General features: G+C 46.3%; 11 non-coding genes and 4 pseudogenes across 11 annotated transcripts; all 15 read right to left on the bottom strand.

The window, feature by feature from the left end:
* Positions 1–632: 632 nt before the first annotated feature.
* Positions 633–823, bottom strand: LOC141188504 (U2 spliceosomal RNA). The gene has a single exon (XR_012262592.1). It is a non-coding gene; the product is annotated as a U2 spliceosomal RNA (small nuclear RNA).
* A 1,121-nt stretch (positions 824–1,944) lies between these two features.
* LOC141188517 (U2 spliceosomal RNA) lies at positions 1,945–2,135 on the bottom strand. Its single transcript, XR_012262603.1, has one exon. It is a non-coding gene; the product is annotated as a U2 spliceosomal RNA (small nuclear RNA).
* A 1,118-nt stretch (positions 2,136–3,253) lies between these two features.
* On the bottom strand, positions 3,254–3,444 carry LOC141188529 (U2 spliceosomal RNA). Its single transcript, XR_012262614.1, has one exon. It is a non-coding gene; the product is annotated as a U2 spliceosomal RNA (small nuclear RNA).
* A 1,124-nt stretch (positions 3,445–4,568) lies between these two features.
* On the bottom strand, positions 4,569–4,759 carry LOC141188541 (U2 spliceosomal RNA). The gene has a single exon (XR_012262625.1). It is a non-coding gene; the product is annotated as a U2 spliceosomal RNA (small nuclear RNA).
* A 1,123-nt stretch (positions 4,760–5,882) lies between these two features.
* On the bottom strand, positions 5,883–6,068 carry LOC141185869 (U2 spliceosomal RNA). Its single transcript, XR_012260467.1, has one exon. It is a non-coding gene; the product is annotated as a U2 spliceosomal RNA (small nuclear RNA).
* Positions 6,069–6,857: 789 nt separating this feature from the next.
* On the bottom strand, positions 6,858–6,949 carry LOC141186179 (U2 spliceosomal RNA; annotated as a pseudogene).
* A 1,119-nt stretch (positions 6,950–8,068) lies between these two features.
* LOC141185870 (U2 spliceosomal RNA) lies at positions 8,069–8,254 on the bottom strand. Its single transcript, XR_012260468.1, has one exon. It is a non-coding gene; the product is annotated as a U2 spliceosomal RNA (small nuclear RNA).
* A 789-nt stretch (positions 8,255–9,043) lies between these two features.
* On the bottom strand, positions 9,044–9,135 carry LOC141186180 (U2 spliceosomal RNA; annotated as a pseudogene).
* A 1,119-nt stretch (positions 9,136–10,254) lies between these two features.
* LOC141185872 (U2 spliceosomal RNA) lies at positions 10,255–10,440 on the bottom strand. Its single transcript, XR_012260470.1, has one exon. It is a non-coding gene; the product is annotated as a U2 spliceosomal RNA (small nuclear RNA).
* A 789-nt stretch (positions 10,441–11,229) lies between these two features.
* Positions 11,230–11,321, bottom strand: LOC141186181 (U2 spliceosomal RNA; annotated as a pseudogene).
* A 1,118-nt stretch (positions 11,322–12,439) lies between these two features.
* LOC141185989 (U2 spliceosomal RNA) lies at positions 12,440–12,625 on the bottom strand. The gene has a single exon (XR_012260559.1). It is a non-coding gene; the product is annotated as a U2 spliceosomal RNA (small nuclear RNA).
* Positions 12,626–13,414: 789 nt separating this feature from the next.
* LOC141186183 (U2 spliceosomal RNA) lies at positions 13,415–13,506 on the bottom strand (annotated as a pseudogene).
* A 1,119-nt stretch (positions 13,507–14,625) lies between these two features.
* Positions 14,626–14,816, bottom strand: LOC141188553 (U2 spliceosomal RNA). The gene has a single exon (XR_012262637.1). It is a non-coding gene; the product is annotated as a U2 spliceosomal RNA (small nuclear RNA).
* Positions 14,817–15,933: 1,117 nt separating this feature from the next.
* Positions 15,934–16,124, bottom strand: LOC141188564 (U2 spliceosomal RNA). The gene has a single exon (XR_012262648.1). It is a non-coding gene; the product is annotated as a U2 spliceosomal RNA (small nuclear RNA).
* A 1,119-nt stretch (positions 16,125–17,243) lies between these two features.
* Positions 17,244–17,434, bottom strand: LOC141188576 (U2 spliceosomal RNA). The gene has a single exon (XR_012262660.1). It is a non-coding gene; the product is annotated as a U2 spliceosomal RNA (small nuclear RNA).
* Positions 17,435–17,446: the final 12 nt, after the last annotated feature.

The raw sequence follows: 17,446 nt of genomic DNA on the forward strand, positions 1-17,446 counted from the left end.
AGAAGCTCACAGAGACCGCCATAAGCAACAGTTTAAAAGAATGCCACAGACTAATCAACCAAACTTTTTGGGTTGGTTTCTCTTTTATAGTCTGCAGGCATTAAATGAAAGAAGTCAGTGTTCCAGCAGAGGGAGACGTTTCAGAAAAGGCATTGTAGCAAACCAAAAAAGAAATTTTAAGCGCAGCAGAGTAACCAGCTCACATACCTGTTAGCTCAGGTGAGTTTAAAAGGCTGCTGTTGATAACAAGGGCATTTGCTAAATAGATGGTGTGTGTGCAACAATATACTGAAAGGTCAATTATATTGTGCAGCTTATCTCACCACCTGTAGTTATTTAGGTGAAAGCTCCAAAATGCTTGCCTAATATGTCTGTTTATCCAAAAGGAAGTATAGAGGGAGAGCTAGATAGATAGCATTGCATTACATTACATTACATGGCAATGCAATGCACAGTTGCTGAAGTTGAACCAAAATGAGCTTGTCATCTGGCTTCTGCAACTTTTAACATGAAAAATCCAATGAGGAGAAGAAAAGCAAAGCCAAAGAGTCCATCCCAAAATCCGACAAACAAGCAAAATGAACAAAAAGCATTGAATTCAATTCTTTCTGATTTTAGAAACTGCATTAAAGAAGGGGTGCACCGGTCCTGGAGATACTGCAATACCAGGTCAATGCGTGGAGTGGACAGAGCAAGCTCTTTTTCCATCTCCCTGTTCTAAAAATCCATTTAATATATGGTCCCCAGATAGGGGACGTATCAGATATTAAACTGATAAGAACAGATACTACACTTGATCTTAGCCAAAAGGCCGAGAAGCGATAACCAGAATTGGTTTCCGACTACGGTGCCACCCAAGGATTCTGAAAAGTCCATTTGTGGAGATGGCCACCTGGACTCCCGTTAAGAAGACATGCTGTCAACCTCTAGATCCCTCACATGCCTGCACTTTTCGGCTTGCTGCTGCTGCAATCCACGCGTTTTAGATCTGCATAACTCCACCTCTTTTAGCACAGTACCCTCAACCCCCGGCTGTTCCCACCCGCCTCAACACCGTTGGAAGGGAGGAGAACCAATTAAGGCGGGGGGGGGGGTGGAACGAGCAGCTGTCTACCCTTAGCAGGAGGGTTGCTGATTAATTACCTCTCCTGCTGCTGCTGCTGCTGGCTGTCCAGCAGCAGACTGAAGGTGGCTGCTGCTGTGCGCAGGTATATAAAGGCTCAGAGCCTATTATGACATGCGCAGCCAGCGTTCCATTGCCACATTCCGTCTACTGCAGGCGGGATACCTGGATGGCTGAATGTCACTGAGAAGCTCACAGAGACCGCCATAAGCAACAGTTTAAAAGAATGCCACAGACTAATCAACCAAACTTTTTGGGTTGGTTTCTCTTTTATAGTCTGCAGGCATTAAATGAAAGAAGTCAGTGTTCCAGCAGAGGGAGACAACGTTTCAGAAAAGGCATTGTAGCAAACCAAAAAAGAAATTTTAAGCGCAGCAGAGTAACCAGCTCACATACCTGTTAGCTCAGGTGAGTTTAAAAGGCTGCTGTTGATAACAAGGGCATTTGCTAAATAGATGGTGTGTGTGCAACAATATACTGAAAGGTCAATTATATTGTGCAGCTTATCTCACCACCTGTAGTTATTTAGGTGAAAGCTCCAAAATGCTTGCCTAATATGTCTGTTTATCCAAAAGGAAGTATAGAGGGAGAGCTAGATAGATAGCATTGCATTACATTACATTACATGGCAATGCAATGCACAGTTGCTGAAGTTGAACCAAAATGAGCTTGTCATCTGGCTTCTGCAACTTTTAACATGAAAAATCCAATGAGGAGAAGAAAAGCAAAGCCAAAGAGTCCATCCCAAAATCCGACAAACAAGCAAAATGAACAAAAAGCATTGAATTCAATTCTTTCTGATTTTAGAAACTGCATTAAAGAAGGGGTGCACCGGTCCTGGAGATACTGCAATACCAGGTCAATGCGTGGAGTGGACAGAGCAAGCTCTTTTTCCATCTCCCTGTTCTAAAAATCCATTTAATATATGGTCCCCAGATAGGGGACGTATCAGATATTAAACTGATAAGAACAGATACTACACTTGATCTTAGCCAAAAGGCCGAGAAGCGATAACCAGAATTGGTTTCCGACTACGGTGCCACCCAAGGATTCTGAAAAGTCCATTTGTGGAGATGGCCACCTGGACTCCCGTTAAGAAGACATGCTGTCAACCTCTAGATCCCTCACATGCCTGCACTTTTCGGCTTGCTGCTGCTGCAATCCACGCGTTTTAGATCTGCATAACTCCACCTCTTTTAGCACAGTACCCTCAACCCCCGGCTGTTCCCACCCGCCTCAACACCGTTGGAAGGGAGGAGAACCAATTAAGGCGGGGGGGGGGGTGGAACGAGCAGCTGTCTACCCTTAGCAGGAGGGTTGCTGATTAATTACCTCTCCTGCTGCTGCTGCTGCTGGCTGTCCAGCAGCAGACTGAAGGTGGCTGCTGCTGTGCGCAGGTATATAAAGGCTCAGAGCCTATTATGACACGCGCAGCCAGCGTTCCATTGCCACATTCCGTCTACTGCAGGCGGGATACCTGGATGGCTGAATGTCACTGAGAAGCTCACAGAGACCGCCATAAGCAACAGTTTAAAAGAATGCCACAGACTAATCAACCAAACTTTTTGGGTTGGTTTCTCTTTTATAGTCTGCAGGCATTAAATGAAAGAAGTCAGTGTTCCAGCAGAGGGAGACGTTTCAGAAAAGGCATTGTAGCAAACCAAAAAAGAAATTTTAAGCGCAGCAGAGTAACCAGCTCACATACCTGTTAGCTCAGGTGAGTTTAAAAGGCTGCTGTTGATAACAAGGGCATTTGCTAAATAGATGGTGTGTGTGCAACAATATACTGAAAGGTCAATTATATTGTGCAGCTTATCTCACCACCTGTAGTTATTTAGGTGAAAGCTCCAAAATGCTTGCCTAATATGTCTGTTTATCCAAAAGGAAGTATAGAGGGAGAGCTAGATAGATAGCATTGCATTACATTACATTACATGGCAATGCAATGCACAGTTGCTGAAGTTGAACCAAAATGAGCTTGTCATCTGGCTTCTGCAACTCTTAACATGAAAAATCCAATGAGGAGAAGAAAAGCAAAGCCAAAGAGTCCATCCCAAAATCCGACAAACAAGCAAAATGAACAAAAAGCATTGAATTCAATTCTTTCTGATTTTAGAAACTGCATTAAAGAAGGGGTGCACCGGTCCTGGAGATACTGCAATACCAGGTCAATGCGTGGAGTGGACAGAGCAAGCTCTTTTTCCATCTCCCTGTTCTAAAAATCCATTTAATATATGGTCCCCAGATAGGGGACGTATCAGATATTAAACTGATAAGAACAGATACTACACTTGATCTTAGCCAAAAGGCCGAGAAGCGATAACCAGAATTGGTTTCCGATTACGGTGCCACCCAAGGATTCTGAAAAGTCCATTTGTGGAGATGGCCACCTGGACTCCCGTTAAGAAGACATGCTGTCAACCTCTAGATCCCTCACATGCCTGCACTTTTCGACTTGCTGCTGCTGCAATCCACGCGTTTTAGATCTGCATAACTCCACCTCTTTTAGCACAGTACCCTCAACCCCCGGCTGTTCCCACCCGCCTCAACACCGTTGGAAGGGAGGAGAACCAATTAAGGCGGGGGGGGGGGGGTGGAACGAGCAGCTGTCTACCCTTAGCAGGAGGGTTGCTGATTAATTACCTCTCCTGCTGCTGCTGCTGCTGGCTGTCCAGCAGCAGACTGAAGGTGGCTGCTGCTGTGCGCAGGTATATAAAGGCTCAGAGCCTATTATGACATGCGCAGCCAGCGTTCCATTGCCACATTCCGTCTACTGCAGGCGGGATTACCTGGATGGCTGAATGTCACTGAGAAGCTCACAGAGACCGCCATAAGCAACAGTTTAAAAGAATGCCACAGACTAATCAACCAAACTTTTTGGGTTGGTTTCTCTTTTATAGTCTGCAGGCATTAAATGAAAGAAGTCAGTGTTCCAGCAGAGGGAGACAACGTTTCAGAAAAGGCATTGTAGCAAACCAAAAAAGAAATTTTAAGCGCAGCAGAGTAACCAGCTCACATACCTGTTAGCTCAGGTGAGTTTAAAAGGCTGCTGTTGATAACAAGGGCATTTGCTAAATAGATGGTGTGTGTGCAACAATATACTGAAAGGTCAATTATATTGTGCAGCTTATCTCACCACCTGTAGTTATTTAGGTGAAAGCTCCAAAATGCTTGCCTAATATGTCTGTTTATCCAAAAGGAAGTATAGAAGGAGAGCTAGATAGATAGCATTGCATTACATTACATTACATGGCAATGCAATGCACAGTTGCTGAAGTTGAACCAAAATGAGCTTGTCATCTGGCTTCTGCAACTTTTAACATGAAAAATCCAATGAGGAGAAGAAAAGCAAAGCCAAAGAGTCCATCCCAAAATCCGACAAACAAGCAAAATGAACAAAAAGCATTGAATTCAATTCTTTCTGATTTTAGAAACTGCATTAAAGAAGGGGTGCACCGGTCCTGGAGATACTGCAATACCAGGTCAATGCGTGGAGTGGACAGAGCAAGCTCTTTTTCCATCTCCCTGTTCTAAAAATCCATTTAATATATGGTCCCCAGATAGGGGACGTATCAGATATTAAACTGATAAGAACAGATACTACACTTGATCTTAGCCAAAAGGCCGAGAAGCGATAACCAGAATTGGTTTCCGACTACGGTGCCACCCAAGGATTCTGAAAAGTCCATTTGTGGAGATGGCCACCTGGACTCCCGTTAAGAAGACATGCTGTCAACCTCTAGATCCCTCACATGCCTGCACTTTTCGGCTTGCTGCTGCTGCAATCCACGCGTTTTAGATCTGCATAACTCCACCTCTTTTAGCACAGTACCCTCAACCCCCGGCTGTTCCCACCCGCCTCAACACCGTTGGAAGGGAGGAGAACCAATTAAGGCGGGGGGGGGGGGGTGGAACGAGCAGCTGTCTACCCTTAGCAGGAGGGTTGCTGATTAATTACCTCTCCTGCTGCTGCTGCTGCTGGCTGTCCAGCAGCAGACTGAAGGTGGCTGCTGCTGTGCGCAGGTATATAAAGGCTCAGAGCCTATTATGACACGCGCAGCCAGCGTTCCATTGCCACATTCCGTCTACTGCAGGCGGGATACCTGGATGGCTGAATGTCACTGAGAAGCTCACAGAGACCGCCATAAGCAACAGTTTAAAAGAATGCCACAGACTAATCAACCAAACTTTTTGGGTTGGTTTCTCTTTTATAGTCTGCAGGCATTAAATGAAAGAAGTCAGTGTTCCAGCAGAGGGAGACAACGTTTCAGAAAAGGCATTGTAGCAAACCAAAAAAGAAATTTTAAGCGCAGCAGAGTAACCAGCTCACATACCTGTTAGCTCAGGTGAGTTTAAAAGGCTGCTGTTGATAACAAGGGCATTTGCTAAATAGATGGTGTGTGTGCAACAATATACTGAAAGGTCAATTATATTGTGCAGCTTATCTCACCACCTGTAGTTATTTAGGTGAAAGCTCCAAAATGCTTGCCTAATATGTCTGTTTATCCAAAAGGAAGTATAGAGGGAGAGCTAGATAGATAGCATTGCATTACATTACATTACATGGCAATGCAATGCACAGTTGCTGAAGTTGAACCAAAATGAGCTTGTCATCTGGCTTCTGCAACTTTTAACATGAAAAATCCAATGAGGAGAAGAAAAGCAAAGCCAAAGAGTCCATCCCAAAATCCGACAAACAAGCAAAATGAACAAAAAGCATTGAATTCAATTCTTTCTGATTTTAGAAACTGCATTAAAGAAGGGGTGCACCGGTCCTGGAGATACTGCAATACCAGGTCAATGCGTGGAGTGGACAGAGCAAGCTCTTTTTCCATCTCCCTGTTCTAAAAATCCATTTAATATATGGTCCCCAGATAGGGGACGTATCAGATATTAAACTGATAAGAACAGATTTTTTTTTTTTTTATCGAAAGCCCGAATTCGTGTACAAAACCCGAGTGCGCTTAAAAAAGTGACAAGTGCCACAAAAAAAGTGCACTAGGATGCTGGTCTTCTTGAAACCCTCTCCAAAAGGAGAAGGGTCCCCCAAACCATTCCCCGTCCCTCCGAGCCAAAAGGCCACAGCGAGGAACAGGGACAAAAAGCCACCTCCAGCCGAAGCCAGAGGCGACCCAATCTTACCCCCAGCACCTGCCCGAGTTCTCACCCGAGCAAGGCACTGGGAGCCAAAGACTGTGCTCCCCTCCCGGAAGAGGGGAGCCAACAACGCTCTCCTCCCGAAAGAGGAGAGCCAGGGGGGTTCAGGGGGGAGCGCAACCTGATGGCCACACACTCCCCCCCTAGACCTGCCAAGAGAGGAACCCGTAAGGGAACCGCATCCCGACAAAATCCTAGTAGGACGTGACACACGTGAATAAGTGGACACACAGTGACAAAGAAATTAAATAAATAGTGAAGGTTTCACAGTATAATACTGCCCGGACCTTCGACCGGGAATTGAAAAATTCCCCATCCTAAGGCCAGAAGGCCCGGAATAAGGGTGTGTGCGAAGAAAGAAAATTTGAAGTGCTTGTGCAAATGTGCCATAAACTCAAGTGGGGTTCCCAATCCCAGTGAGTTAAGGCACCCCAGGGTCACCATTCCTGGGGCACTTCACACTTCGGGCTTTCGATCTTCCCCGGCCCAATGGCGTCGATCCTGGGGGGCCATGCTTTCCACCAGATGACTATATTAGCCACCTGGCGTACTAACAAGCGCCTAAACCCCAGTGTGCATAATGTATCAATCTACTAGGGCGGCCAACATCCAAAACCGCCTTTTCGAAAGATACTACACTTGATCTTAGCCAAAAGGCCGAGAAGCGATAACCAGAATTGGTTTCCGACTACGGTGCCACCCAAGGATTCTGAAAAGTCCATTTGTGGAGATGGCCACCTGGACTCCCGTTAAGAAGACATGCTGTCAACCTCTAGATCCCTCACATGCCTGCACTTTTCGGCTTGCTGCTGCTGCAATCCACGCGTTTTAGATCTGCATAACTCCACCTCTTTTAGCACAGTACCCTCAACCCCCGGCTGTTCCCACCCGCCTCAACACCGTTGGAAGGGAGGAGAACCAATTAAGGCGGGGGGGGGTGGAACGAGCAGCTGTCTACCCTTAGCAGGAGGGTTGCTGATTAATTACCTCTCCTGCTGCTGCTGCTGCTGGCTGTCCAGCAGCAGACTGAAGGTGGCTGCTGCTGTGCGCAGGTATATAAAGGCTCAGAGCCTATTATGACACGCGCAGCCAGCGTTCCATTGCCACATTCCGTCTACTGCAGGCGGGATACCTGGATGGCTGAATGTCACTGAGAAGCTCACAGAGACCGCCATAAGCAACAGTTTAAAAGAATGCCACAGACTAATCTACCAAACTTTTTGGGTTGGTTTCTCTTTTATAGTCTGCAGGCATTAAATGAAAGAAGTCAGTGTTCCAGCAGAGGGAGACAACGTTTCAGAAAAGGCATTGTAGCAAACCAAAAAAGAAATTTTAAGCGCAGCAGAGTAACCAGCTCACATACCTGTTAGCTCAGGTGAGTTTAAAAGGCTGCTGTTGATAACATGGGCATTTGCTAAATAGATGGTGTGTGTGCAACAATATACTGAAAGGTCAATTATATTGTGCAGCTTATCTCACCACCTGTAGTTATTTAGGTGAAAGCTCCAAAATGCTTGCCTAATATGTCTGTTTATCCAAAAGGAAGTATAGAGGGAGAGCTAGATAGATAGCATTGCATTACATTACATTACATGGCAATGCAATGCACAGTTGCTGAAGTTGAACCAAAATGAGCTTGTCATCTGGCTTCTGCAACTTTTAACATGAAAAATCCAATGAGGAGAAGAAAAGCAAAGCCAAAGAGTCCATCCCAAAATCCGACAAACAAGCAAAATGAACAAAAAGCATTGAATTCAATTCTTTCTGATTTTAGAAACTGCATTAAAGAAGGGGTGCACCGGTCCTGGAGATACTGCAATACCAGGTCAATGCGTGGAGTGGACAGAGCAAGCTCTTTTTCCATCTCCCTGTTCTAAAAATCCATTTAATATATGGTCCCCAGATAGGGGACGTATCAGATATTAAACTGATAAGAACAGATTTTTTTTTTTTTTATCGAAAGCCCGAATTCGTGTACAAAACCCGAGTGCGCTTAAAAAAGTGACAAGTGCCACAAAAAAAGTGCACTAGGATGCTGGTCTTCTTGAAACCCTCTCCAAAAGGAGAAGGGTCCCCCAAACCATTCCCCGTCCCTCCGAGCCAAAAGGCCACAGCGAGGAACAGGGACAAAAAGCCACCTCCAGCCGAAGCCAGAGGCGACCCAATCTTACCCCCAGCACCTGCCCGAGTTCTCACCCGAGCAAGGCACTGGGAGCCAAAGACTGTGCTCCCCTCCCGGAAGAGGGGAGCCAACAACGCTCTCCTCCCGAAAGAGGAGAGCCAGGGGAGTTCAGGGGGGAGCGGAACCTGATGGCCACACACTCCCCCCCTAGACCTGCCAAGAGAGGAACCCGTAAGGGAACCGCATCCCGACAAAATCCTAGTAGGACGTGACACACGTGAATAAGTGGACACACAGTGACAAAGAAATTAAATAAATAGTGAAGGTTTCACAGTATAATACTGCCCGGACCTTCGACCGGGAATTGAAAAATTCCCCATCCTAAGGCCAGAAGGCCCGGAATAAGGGTGTGTGCGAAGAAAGAAAATTTGAAGTGCTTGTGCAAATGTGCCATAAACTCAAGTGGGGTTCCCAATCCCAGTGAGTTAAGGCACCCCAGGGTCACCATTCCTGGGGCACTTCACACTTCGGGCTTTCGATCTTCCCCGGCCCAATGGCGTCGATCCTGGGGGGCCATGCTTTCCACCAGATGACTATATTAGCCACCTGGCGTACTAACAAGCGCCTAAACCCCAGTGTGCATAATGTATCAATCTACTAGGGCGGCCAACATCCAAAACCGCCTTTTCGAAAGATACTACACTTGATCTTAGCCAAAAGGCCGAGAAGCGATAACCAGAATTGGTTTCCGACTACGGTGCCACCCAAGGATTCTGAAAAGTCCATTTGTGGAGATGGCCACCTGGACTCCCGTTAAGAAGACATGCTGTCAACCTCTAGATCCCTCACATGCCTGCACTTTTCGGCTTGCTGCTGCTGCAATCCACGCGTTTTAGATCTGCATAACTCCACCTCTTTTAGCACAGTACCCTCAACCCCCGGCTGTTCCCACCCGCCTCAACACCGTTGGAAGGGAGGAGAACCAATTAAGGCGGGGGGGGGTGGAACGAGCAGCTGTCTACCCTTAGCAGGAGGGTTGCTGATTAATTACCTCTCCTGCTGCTGCTGCTGCTGGCTGTCCAGCAGCAGACTGAAGGTGGCTGCTGCTGTGCGCAGGTATATAAAGGCTCAGAGCCTATTATGACACGCGCAGCCAGCGTTCCATTGCCACATTCCGTCTACTGCAGGCGGGATACCTGGATGGCTGAATGTCACTGAGAAGCTCACAGAGACCGCCATAAGCAACAGTTTAAAAGAATGCCACAGACTAATCAACCAAACTTTTTGGGTTGGTTTCTCTTTTATAGTCTGCAGGCATTAAATGAAAGAAGTCAGTGTTCCAGCAGAGGGAGACAACGTTTCAGAAAAGGCATTGTAGCAAACCAAAAAAGAAATTTTAAGCGCAGCAGAGTAACCAGCTCACATACCTGTTAGCTCAGGTGAGTTTAAAAGGCTGCTGTTGATAACAAGGGCATTTGCTAAATAGATGGTGTGTGTGCAACAATATACTGAAAGGTCAATTATATTGTGCAGCTTATCTCACCACCTGTAGTTATTTAGGTGAAAGCTCCAAAATGCTTGCCTAATATGTCTGTTTATCCAAAAGGAAGTATAGAGGGAGAGCTAGATAGATAGCATTGCATTACATTACATTACATGGCAATGCAATGCACAGTTGCTGAAGTTGAACCAAAATGAGCTTGTCATCTGGCTTCTGCAACTTTTAACATGAAAAATCCAATGAGGAGAAGAAAAGCAAAGCCAAAGAGTCCATCCCAAAATCCGACAAACAAGCAAAATGAACAAAAAGCATTGAATTCAATTCTTTCTGATTTTAGAAACTGCATTAAAGAAGGGGTGCACCGGTCCTGGAGATACTGCAATACCAGGTCAATGCGTGGAGTGGACAGAGCAAGCTCTTTTTCCATCTCCCTGTTCTAAAAATCCATTTAATATATGGTCCCCAGATAGGGGACGTATCAGATATTAAACTGATAAGAACAGATTTTTTTTTTTTTTATCGAAAGCCCGAATTCGTGTACAAAACCCGAGTGCGCTTAAAAAAGTGACAAGTGCCACAAAAAAAGTGCACTAGGATGCTGGTCTTCTTGAAACCCTCTCCAAAAGGAGAAGGGTCCCCCAAACCATTCCCCGTCCCTCCGAGCCAAAAGGCCACAGCGAGGAACAGGGACAAAAAGCCACCTCCAGCCGAAGCCAGAGGCGACCCAATCTTACCCCCAGCACCTGCCCGAGTTCTCACCCGAGCAAGGCACTGGGAGCCAAAGACTGTGCTCCCCTCCCGGAAGAGGGGAGCCAACAACGCTCTCCTCCCGAAAGAGGAGAGCCAGGGGGGTTCAGGGGGGAGCGGAACCTGATGGCCACACACTCCCCCCCTAGACCTGCCAAGAGAGGAACCCGTAAGGGAACCGCATCCCGACAAAATCCTAGTAGGACGTGACACACGTGAATAAGTGGACACACAGTGACAAAGAAATTAAATAAATAGTGAAGGTTTCACAGTATAATACTGCCCGGACCTTCGACCGGGAATTGAAAAATTCCCCATCCTAAGGCCAGAAGGCCCGGAATAAGGGTGTGTGCGAAGAAAGAAAATTTGAAGTGCTTGTGCAAATGTGCCATAAACTCAAGTGGGGTTCCCAATCCCAGTGAGTTAAGGCACCCCAGGGTCACCATTCCTGGGGCACTTCACACTTCGGGCTTTCGATCTTCCCCGGCCCAATGGCGTCGATCCTGGGGGGCCATGCTTTCCACCAGATGACTATATTAGCCACCTGGCGTACTAACAAGCGCCTAAACCCCAGTGTGCATAATGTATCAATCTACTAGGGCGGCCAACATCCAAAACCGCCTTTTCGAAAGATACTACACTTGATCTTAGCCAAAAGGCCGAGAAGCGATAACCAGAATTGGTTTCCGACTACGGTGCCACCCAAGGATTCTGAAAAGTCCATTTGTGGAGATGGCCACCTGGACTCCCGTTAAGAAGACATGCTGTCAACCTCTAGATCCCTCACATGCCTGCACTTTTCGGCTTGCTGCTGCTGCAATCCACGCGTTTTAGATCTGCATAACTCCACCTCTTTTAGCACAGTACCCTCAACCCCCGGCTGTTCCCACCCGCCTCAACACCGTTGGAAGGGAGGAGAACCAATTAAGGCGGGGGGGGTGGAACGAGCAGCTGTCTACCCTTAGCAGGAGGGTTGCTGATTAATTACCTCTCCTGCTGCTGCTGCTGCTGGCTGTCCAGCAGCAGACTGAAGGTGGCTGCTGCTGTGCGCAGGTATATAAAGGCTCAGAGCCTATTATGACACGCGCAGCCAGCGTTCCATTGCCACATTCCGTCTACTGCAGGCGGGATACCTGGATGGCTGAATGTCACTGAGAAGCTCACAGAGACCGCCATAAGCAACAGTTTAAAAGAATGCCACAGACTAATCAACCAAACTTTTTGGGTTGGTTTCTCTTTTATAGTCTGCAGGCATTAAATGAAAGAAGTCAGTGTTCCAGCAGAGGGAGACAACGTTTCAGAAAAGGCATTGTAGCAAACCAAAAAAGAAATTTTAAGCGCAGCAGAGTAACCAGCTCACATACCTGTTAGCTCAGGTGAGTTTAAAAGGCTGCTGTTGATAACAAGGGCATTTGCTAAATAGATGGTGTGTGTGCAACAATATACTGAAAGGTCAATTATATTGTGCAGCTTATCTCACCACCTGTAGTTATTTAGGTGAAAGCTCCAAAATGCTTGCCTAATATGTCTGTTTATCCAAAAGGAAGTATAGAGGGAGAGCTAGATAGATAGCATTGCATTACATTACATTACATGGCAATGCAATGCACAGTTGCTGAAGTTGAACCAAAATGAGCTTGTCATCTGGCTTCTGCAACTTTTAACATGAAAAATCCAATGAGGAGAAGAAAAGCAAAGCCAAAGAGTCCATCCCAAAATCCGACAAACAAACAAAATGAACAAAAAGCATTGAATTCAATTCTTTCTGATTTTAGAAACTGCATTAAAGAAGGGGTGCACCGGTCCTGGAGATACTGCAATACCGGGTCAATGCGTGGAGTGGACAGAGCAAGCTCTTTTTCCATCTCCCTGTTCTAAAAATCCATTTAATATATGGTCCCCAGATAGGGGACGTATCAGATATTAAACTGATAAGAACAGATTTTTTTTTTTTTTATCGAAAGCCCGAATTCGTGTACAAAACCCGAGTGCGCTTAAAAAAGTGACAAGTGCCACAAAAAAAGTGCACTAGGATGCTGGTCTTCTTGAAACCCTCTCCAAAAGGAGAAGGGTCCCCCAAACCATTCCCCGTCCCTCCGAGCCAAAAGGCCACAGCGAGGAACAGGGACAAAAAGCCACCTCCAGCCGAAGCCAGAGGCGACCCAATCTTACCCCCAGCACCTGCCCGAGTTCTCACCCGAGCAAGGCACTGGGAGCCAAAGACTGTGCTCCCCTCCCGGAAGAGGGGAGCCAACAACGCTCTCCTCCCGAAAGAGGAGAGCCAGGGGGGTTCAGGGGGGAGCGCAACCTGATGGCCACACACTCCCCCCCTAGACCTGCCAAGAGAGGAACCCGTAAGGGAACCGCATCCCGACAAAATCCTAGTAGGACGTGACACACGTGAATAAGTGGACACACAGTGACAAAGAAATTAAATAAATAGTGAAGGTTTCACAGTATAATACTGCCCGGACCTTCGACCGGGAATTGAAAAATTCCCCATCCTAAGGCCAGAAGGCCCGGAATAAGGGTGTGTGCGAAGAAAGAAAATTTGAAGTGCTTGTGCAAATGTGCCATAAACTCAAGTGGGGTTCCCAATCCCAGTGAGTTAAGGCACCCCAGGGTCACCATTCCTGGGGCACTTCACACTTCGGGCTTTCGATCTTCCCCGGCCCAATGGCGTCGATCCTGGGGGGCCATGCTTTCCACCAGATGACTATATTAGCCACCTGGCGTACTAACAAGCGCCTAAACCCCAGTGTGCATAATGTATCAATCTACTAGGGCGGCCAACATCCAAAACCGCCTTTTCGAAAGATACTACACTTGATCTTAGCCAAAAGGCCGAGAAGCGATAACCAGAATTGGTTTCCGACTACGGTGCCACCCAAGTATTCTGAAAAGTCCATTTGTGGAGATGGCCACCTGGACTCCCGTTAAGAAGACATGCTGTCAACCTCTAGATCCCTCACATGCCTGCACTTTTCGGCTTGCTGCTGCTGCAATCCACGCGTTTTAGATCTGCATAACTCCACCTCTTTTAGCACAGTACCCTCAACCCCCGGCTGTTCCCACCCGCCTCAACACCGTTGGAAGGGAGGAGAACCAATTAAGGCGGGGGGGGGTGGAACGAGCAGCTGTCTACCCTTAGCAGGAGGGTTGCTGATTAATTACCTCTCCTGCTGCTGCTGCTGCTGGCTGTCCAGCAGCAGACTGAAGGTGGCTGCTGCTGTGCGCAGGTATATAAAGGCTCAGAGCCTATTATGACACGCGCAGCCAGCGTTCCATTGCCACATTCCGTCTACTGCAGGCGGGATACCTGGATGGCTGAATGTCACTGAGAAGCTCACAGAGACCGCCATAAGCAACAGTTTAAAAGAATGCCACAGACTAATCAACCAAACTTTTTGGGTTGGTTTCTCTTTTATAGTCTGCAGGCATTAAATGAAAGAAGTCAGTGTTCCAGCAGAGGGAGACAACGTTTCAGAAAAGGCATTGTAGCAAACCAAAAAAGAAATTTTAAGCGCAGCAGAGTAACCAGCTCACATACCTGTTAGCTCAGGTGAGTTTAAAAGGCTGCTGTTGATAACAAGGGCATTTGCTAAATAGATGGTGTGTGTGCAACAATATACTGAAAGGTCAATTATATTGTGCAGCTTATCTCACCACCTGTAGTTATTTAGGTGAAAGCTCCAAAATGCTTGCCTAATATGTCTGTTTATCCAAAAGGAAGTATAGAGGGAGAGCTAGATAGATAGCATTGCATTACATTACATTACATGGCAATGCAATGCACAGTTGCTGAAGTTGAACCAAAATGAGCTTGTCATCTGGCTTCTGCAACTTTTAACATGAAAAATCCAATGAGGAGAAGAAAAGCAAAGCCAAAGAGTCCATCCCAAAATCCGACAAACAAGCAAAATGAACAAAAAGCATTGAATTCAATTCTTTCTGATTTTAGAAACTGCATTAAAGAAGGGGTGCACCGGTCCTGGAGATACTGCAATACCAGGTCAATGCGTGGAGTGGACAGAGCAAGCTCTTTTTCCATCTCCCTGTTCTAAAAATCCATTTAATATATGGTCCCCAGATAGGGGACGTATCAGATATTAAACTGATAAGAACAGATACTACACTTGATCTTAGCCAAAAGGCCGAGAAGCGATAACCAGAATTGGTTTCCGACTACGGTGCCACCCAAGGATTCTGAAAAGTCCATTTGTGGAGATGGCCACCTGGACTCCCGTTAAGAAGACATGCTGTCAACCTCTAGATCCCTCACATGCCTGCACTTTTCGGCTTGCTGCTGCTGCAATCCACGCGTTTTAGATCTGCATAACTCCACCTCTTTTAGCACAGTACCCTCAACCCCCGGCTGTTCCCACCCGCCTCAACACCGTTGGAAGGGAGGAGAACCAATTAAGGCGGGGGGGGGGTGGAACGAGCAGCTGTCTACCCTTAGCAGGAGGGTTGCTGATTAATTACCTCTCCTGCTGCTGCTGCTGGCTGTCCAGCAGCAGACTGAAGGTGGCTGCTGCTGTGCGCAGGTATATAAAGGCTCAGAGCCTATTATGACACGCGCAGCCAGCGTTCCATTGCCACATTCCGTCTACTGCAGGCGGGATACCTGGATGGCTGAATGTCACTGAGAAGCTCACAGAGACCGCCATAAGCAACAGTTTAAAAGAATGCCACTGACTAATCAACCAAACTTTTTGGGTTGGTTTCTCTTTTATAGTCTGCAGGCATTAAATGAAAGAAGTCAGTGTTCCAGCAGAGGGAGACAACGTTTCAGAAAAGGCATTGTAGCAAACCAAAAAAGAAATTTTAAGCGCAGCAGAGTAACCAGCTCACATACCTGTTAGCTCAGGTGAGTTTAAAAGGCTGCTGTTGATAACAAGGGCATTTGCTAAATAGATGGTGTGTGTGCAACAATATACTGAAAGGTCAATTATATTGTGCAGCTTATCTCACCACCTGTAGTTATTTAGGTGAAAGCTCCAAAATGCTTGCCTAATATGTCTGTTTATCCAAAAGGAAGTATAGAGGGAGAGCTAGATAGATAGCATTGCATTACATTACATTACATGGCAATGCAATGCACAGTTGCTGAAGTTGAACCAAAATGAGCTTGTCATCTGGCTTCTGCAACTTTTAACATGAAAAATCCAATGAGGAGAAGAAAAGCAAAGCCAAAGAGTCCATCCCAAAATCCGACAAACAAGCAAAATGAACAAAAAGCATTGAATTCAATTCTTTCTGATTTTAGAAACTGCATTAAAGAAGGGGTGCACCGGTCCTGGAGATACTGCAATACCAGGTCAATGCGTGGAGTGGACAGAGCAAGCTCTTTTTCCATCTCCCTGTTCTAAAAATCCATTTAATATATGGTCCCCAGATAGGGGACGTATCAGATATTAAACTGATAAGAACAGATACTACACTTGATCTTAGCCAAAAGGCCGAGAAGCGATAACCAGAATTGGTTTCCGACTACGGTGCCACCCAAGGATTCTGAAAAGTCCATTTGTGGAGATGGCCACCTGGACTCCCGTTAAGAAGACATGCTGTCAACCTCTAGATCCCTCACATGCCTGCACTTTTCGGCTTGCTGCTGCTGCAATCCACGCGTTTTAGATCTGCATAACTCCACCTCTTTTAGCACAGTACCCTCAACCCCCGGCTGTTCCCACCCGCCTCAACACCGTTGGAAGGGAGGAGAACCAATTAAGGCGGGGGGGGGTGGAACGAGCAGCTGTCTACCCTTAGCAGGAGGGTTGCTGATTAATTACCTCTCCTGCTGCTGCTGCTGCTGGCTGTCCAGCAGCAGACTGAAGGTGGCTGCTGCTGTGCGCAGGTATATAAAGGCTCAGAGCCTATTATGACACGCGCAGCCAGCGTTCCATTGCCACATTCCGTCTACTGCAGGCGGGATACCTGGATGGCTGAATGTCACTGAGAAGCTCACAGAGACCACCATAAGCAACAGTTTAAAAGAATGTCACAGACTAATCAACCAAACTTTTTGGGTTGGTTTCTCTTTTATAGTCTGCAGGCATTAAATGAAAGAAGTCAGTGTTCCAGCAGAGGGAGACAACGTTTCAGAAAAGGCATTGTAGCAAACCAAAAAAGAAATTTTAAGCGCAGCAGAGTAACCAGCTCACATACCTGTTAGCTCAGGTGAGTTTAAAAGGCTGCTGTTGATAACAAGGGCATTTGCTAAATAGATGGTGTGTGTGCAACAATATACTGAAAGGTCAATTATATTGTGCAGCTTATCTCACCACCTGTAGTTATTTAGGTGAAAGCTCCAAAATGCTTGCCTAATATGTCTGTTTATCCAAAAGGAAGTATAGAGGGAGAGCTAGATAGATAGCATTGCATTACATTACATTACATGGCAATGCAATGCACAGTTGCTGAAGTTGAACCAAAATGAGCTTGTCATCTGGCTTCTGCAACTTTTAACATGAAAAATCCAATGAGGAGAAGAAAAGCAAAGCCAAAGAGTCCATCCCAAAATCCGACAAACAAGCAAAATGAACAAAAAGCATTGAATTCAATTCTTTCTGATTTTAGAAACTGCATTAAAGAAGGGGTGCACCGGTCCTGGAGATACTGCAATACCAGGTCAATGCGTGGAGTGGACAGAGCAAGCTCTTTTTCCATCTCCCTGTTCTAAAAATCCATTTAATATATGGTCCCCAGATAGGGGACGTATCAGATATTAAACTGATAAGAACAGATACTACACTTGATCTTAGCCAAAAGGCCGAGAAGCGATAACCAGAATTGG

The sequence above is a fragment of the Phyllobates terribilis genome, unplaced genomic scaffold (genome assembly GCF_046119375.1).
Source record: "Phyllobates terribilis strain yellow unplaced genomic scaffold, ASM4611937v1 Scaffold_40__1_contigs__length_11209783, whole genome shotgun sequence".
In the NCBI taxonomy this organism is placed as follows: domain Eukaryota; kingdom Metazoa; phylum Chordata; class Amphibia; order Anura; family Dendrobatidae; genus Phyllobates; species Phyllobates terribilis.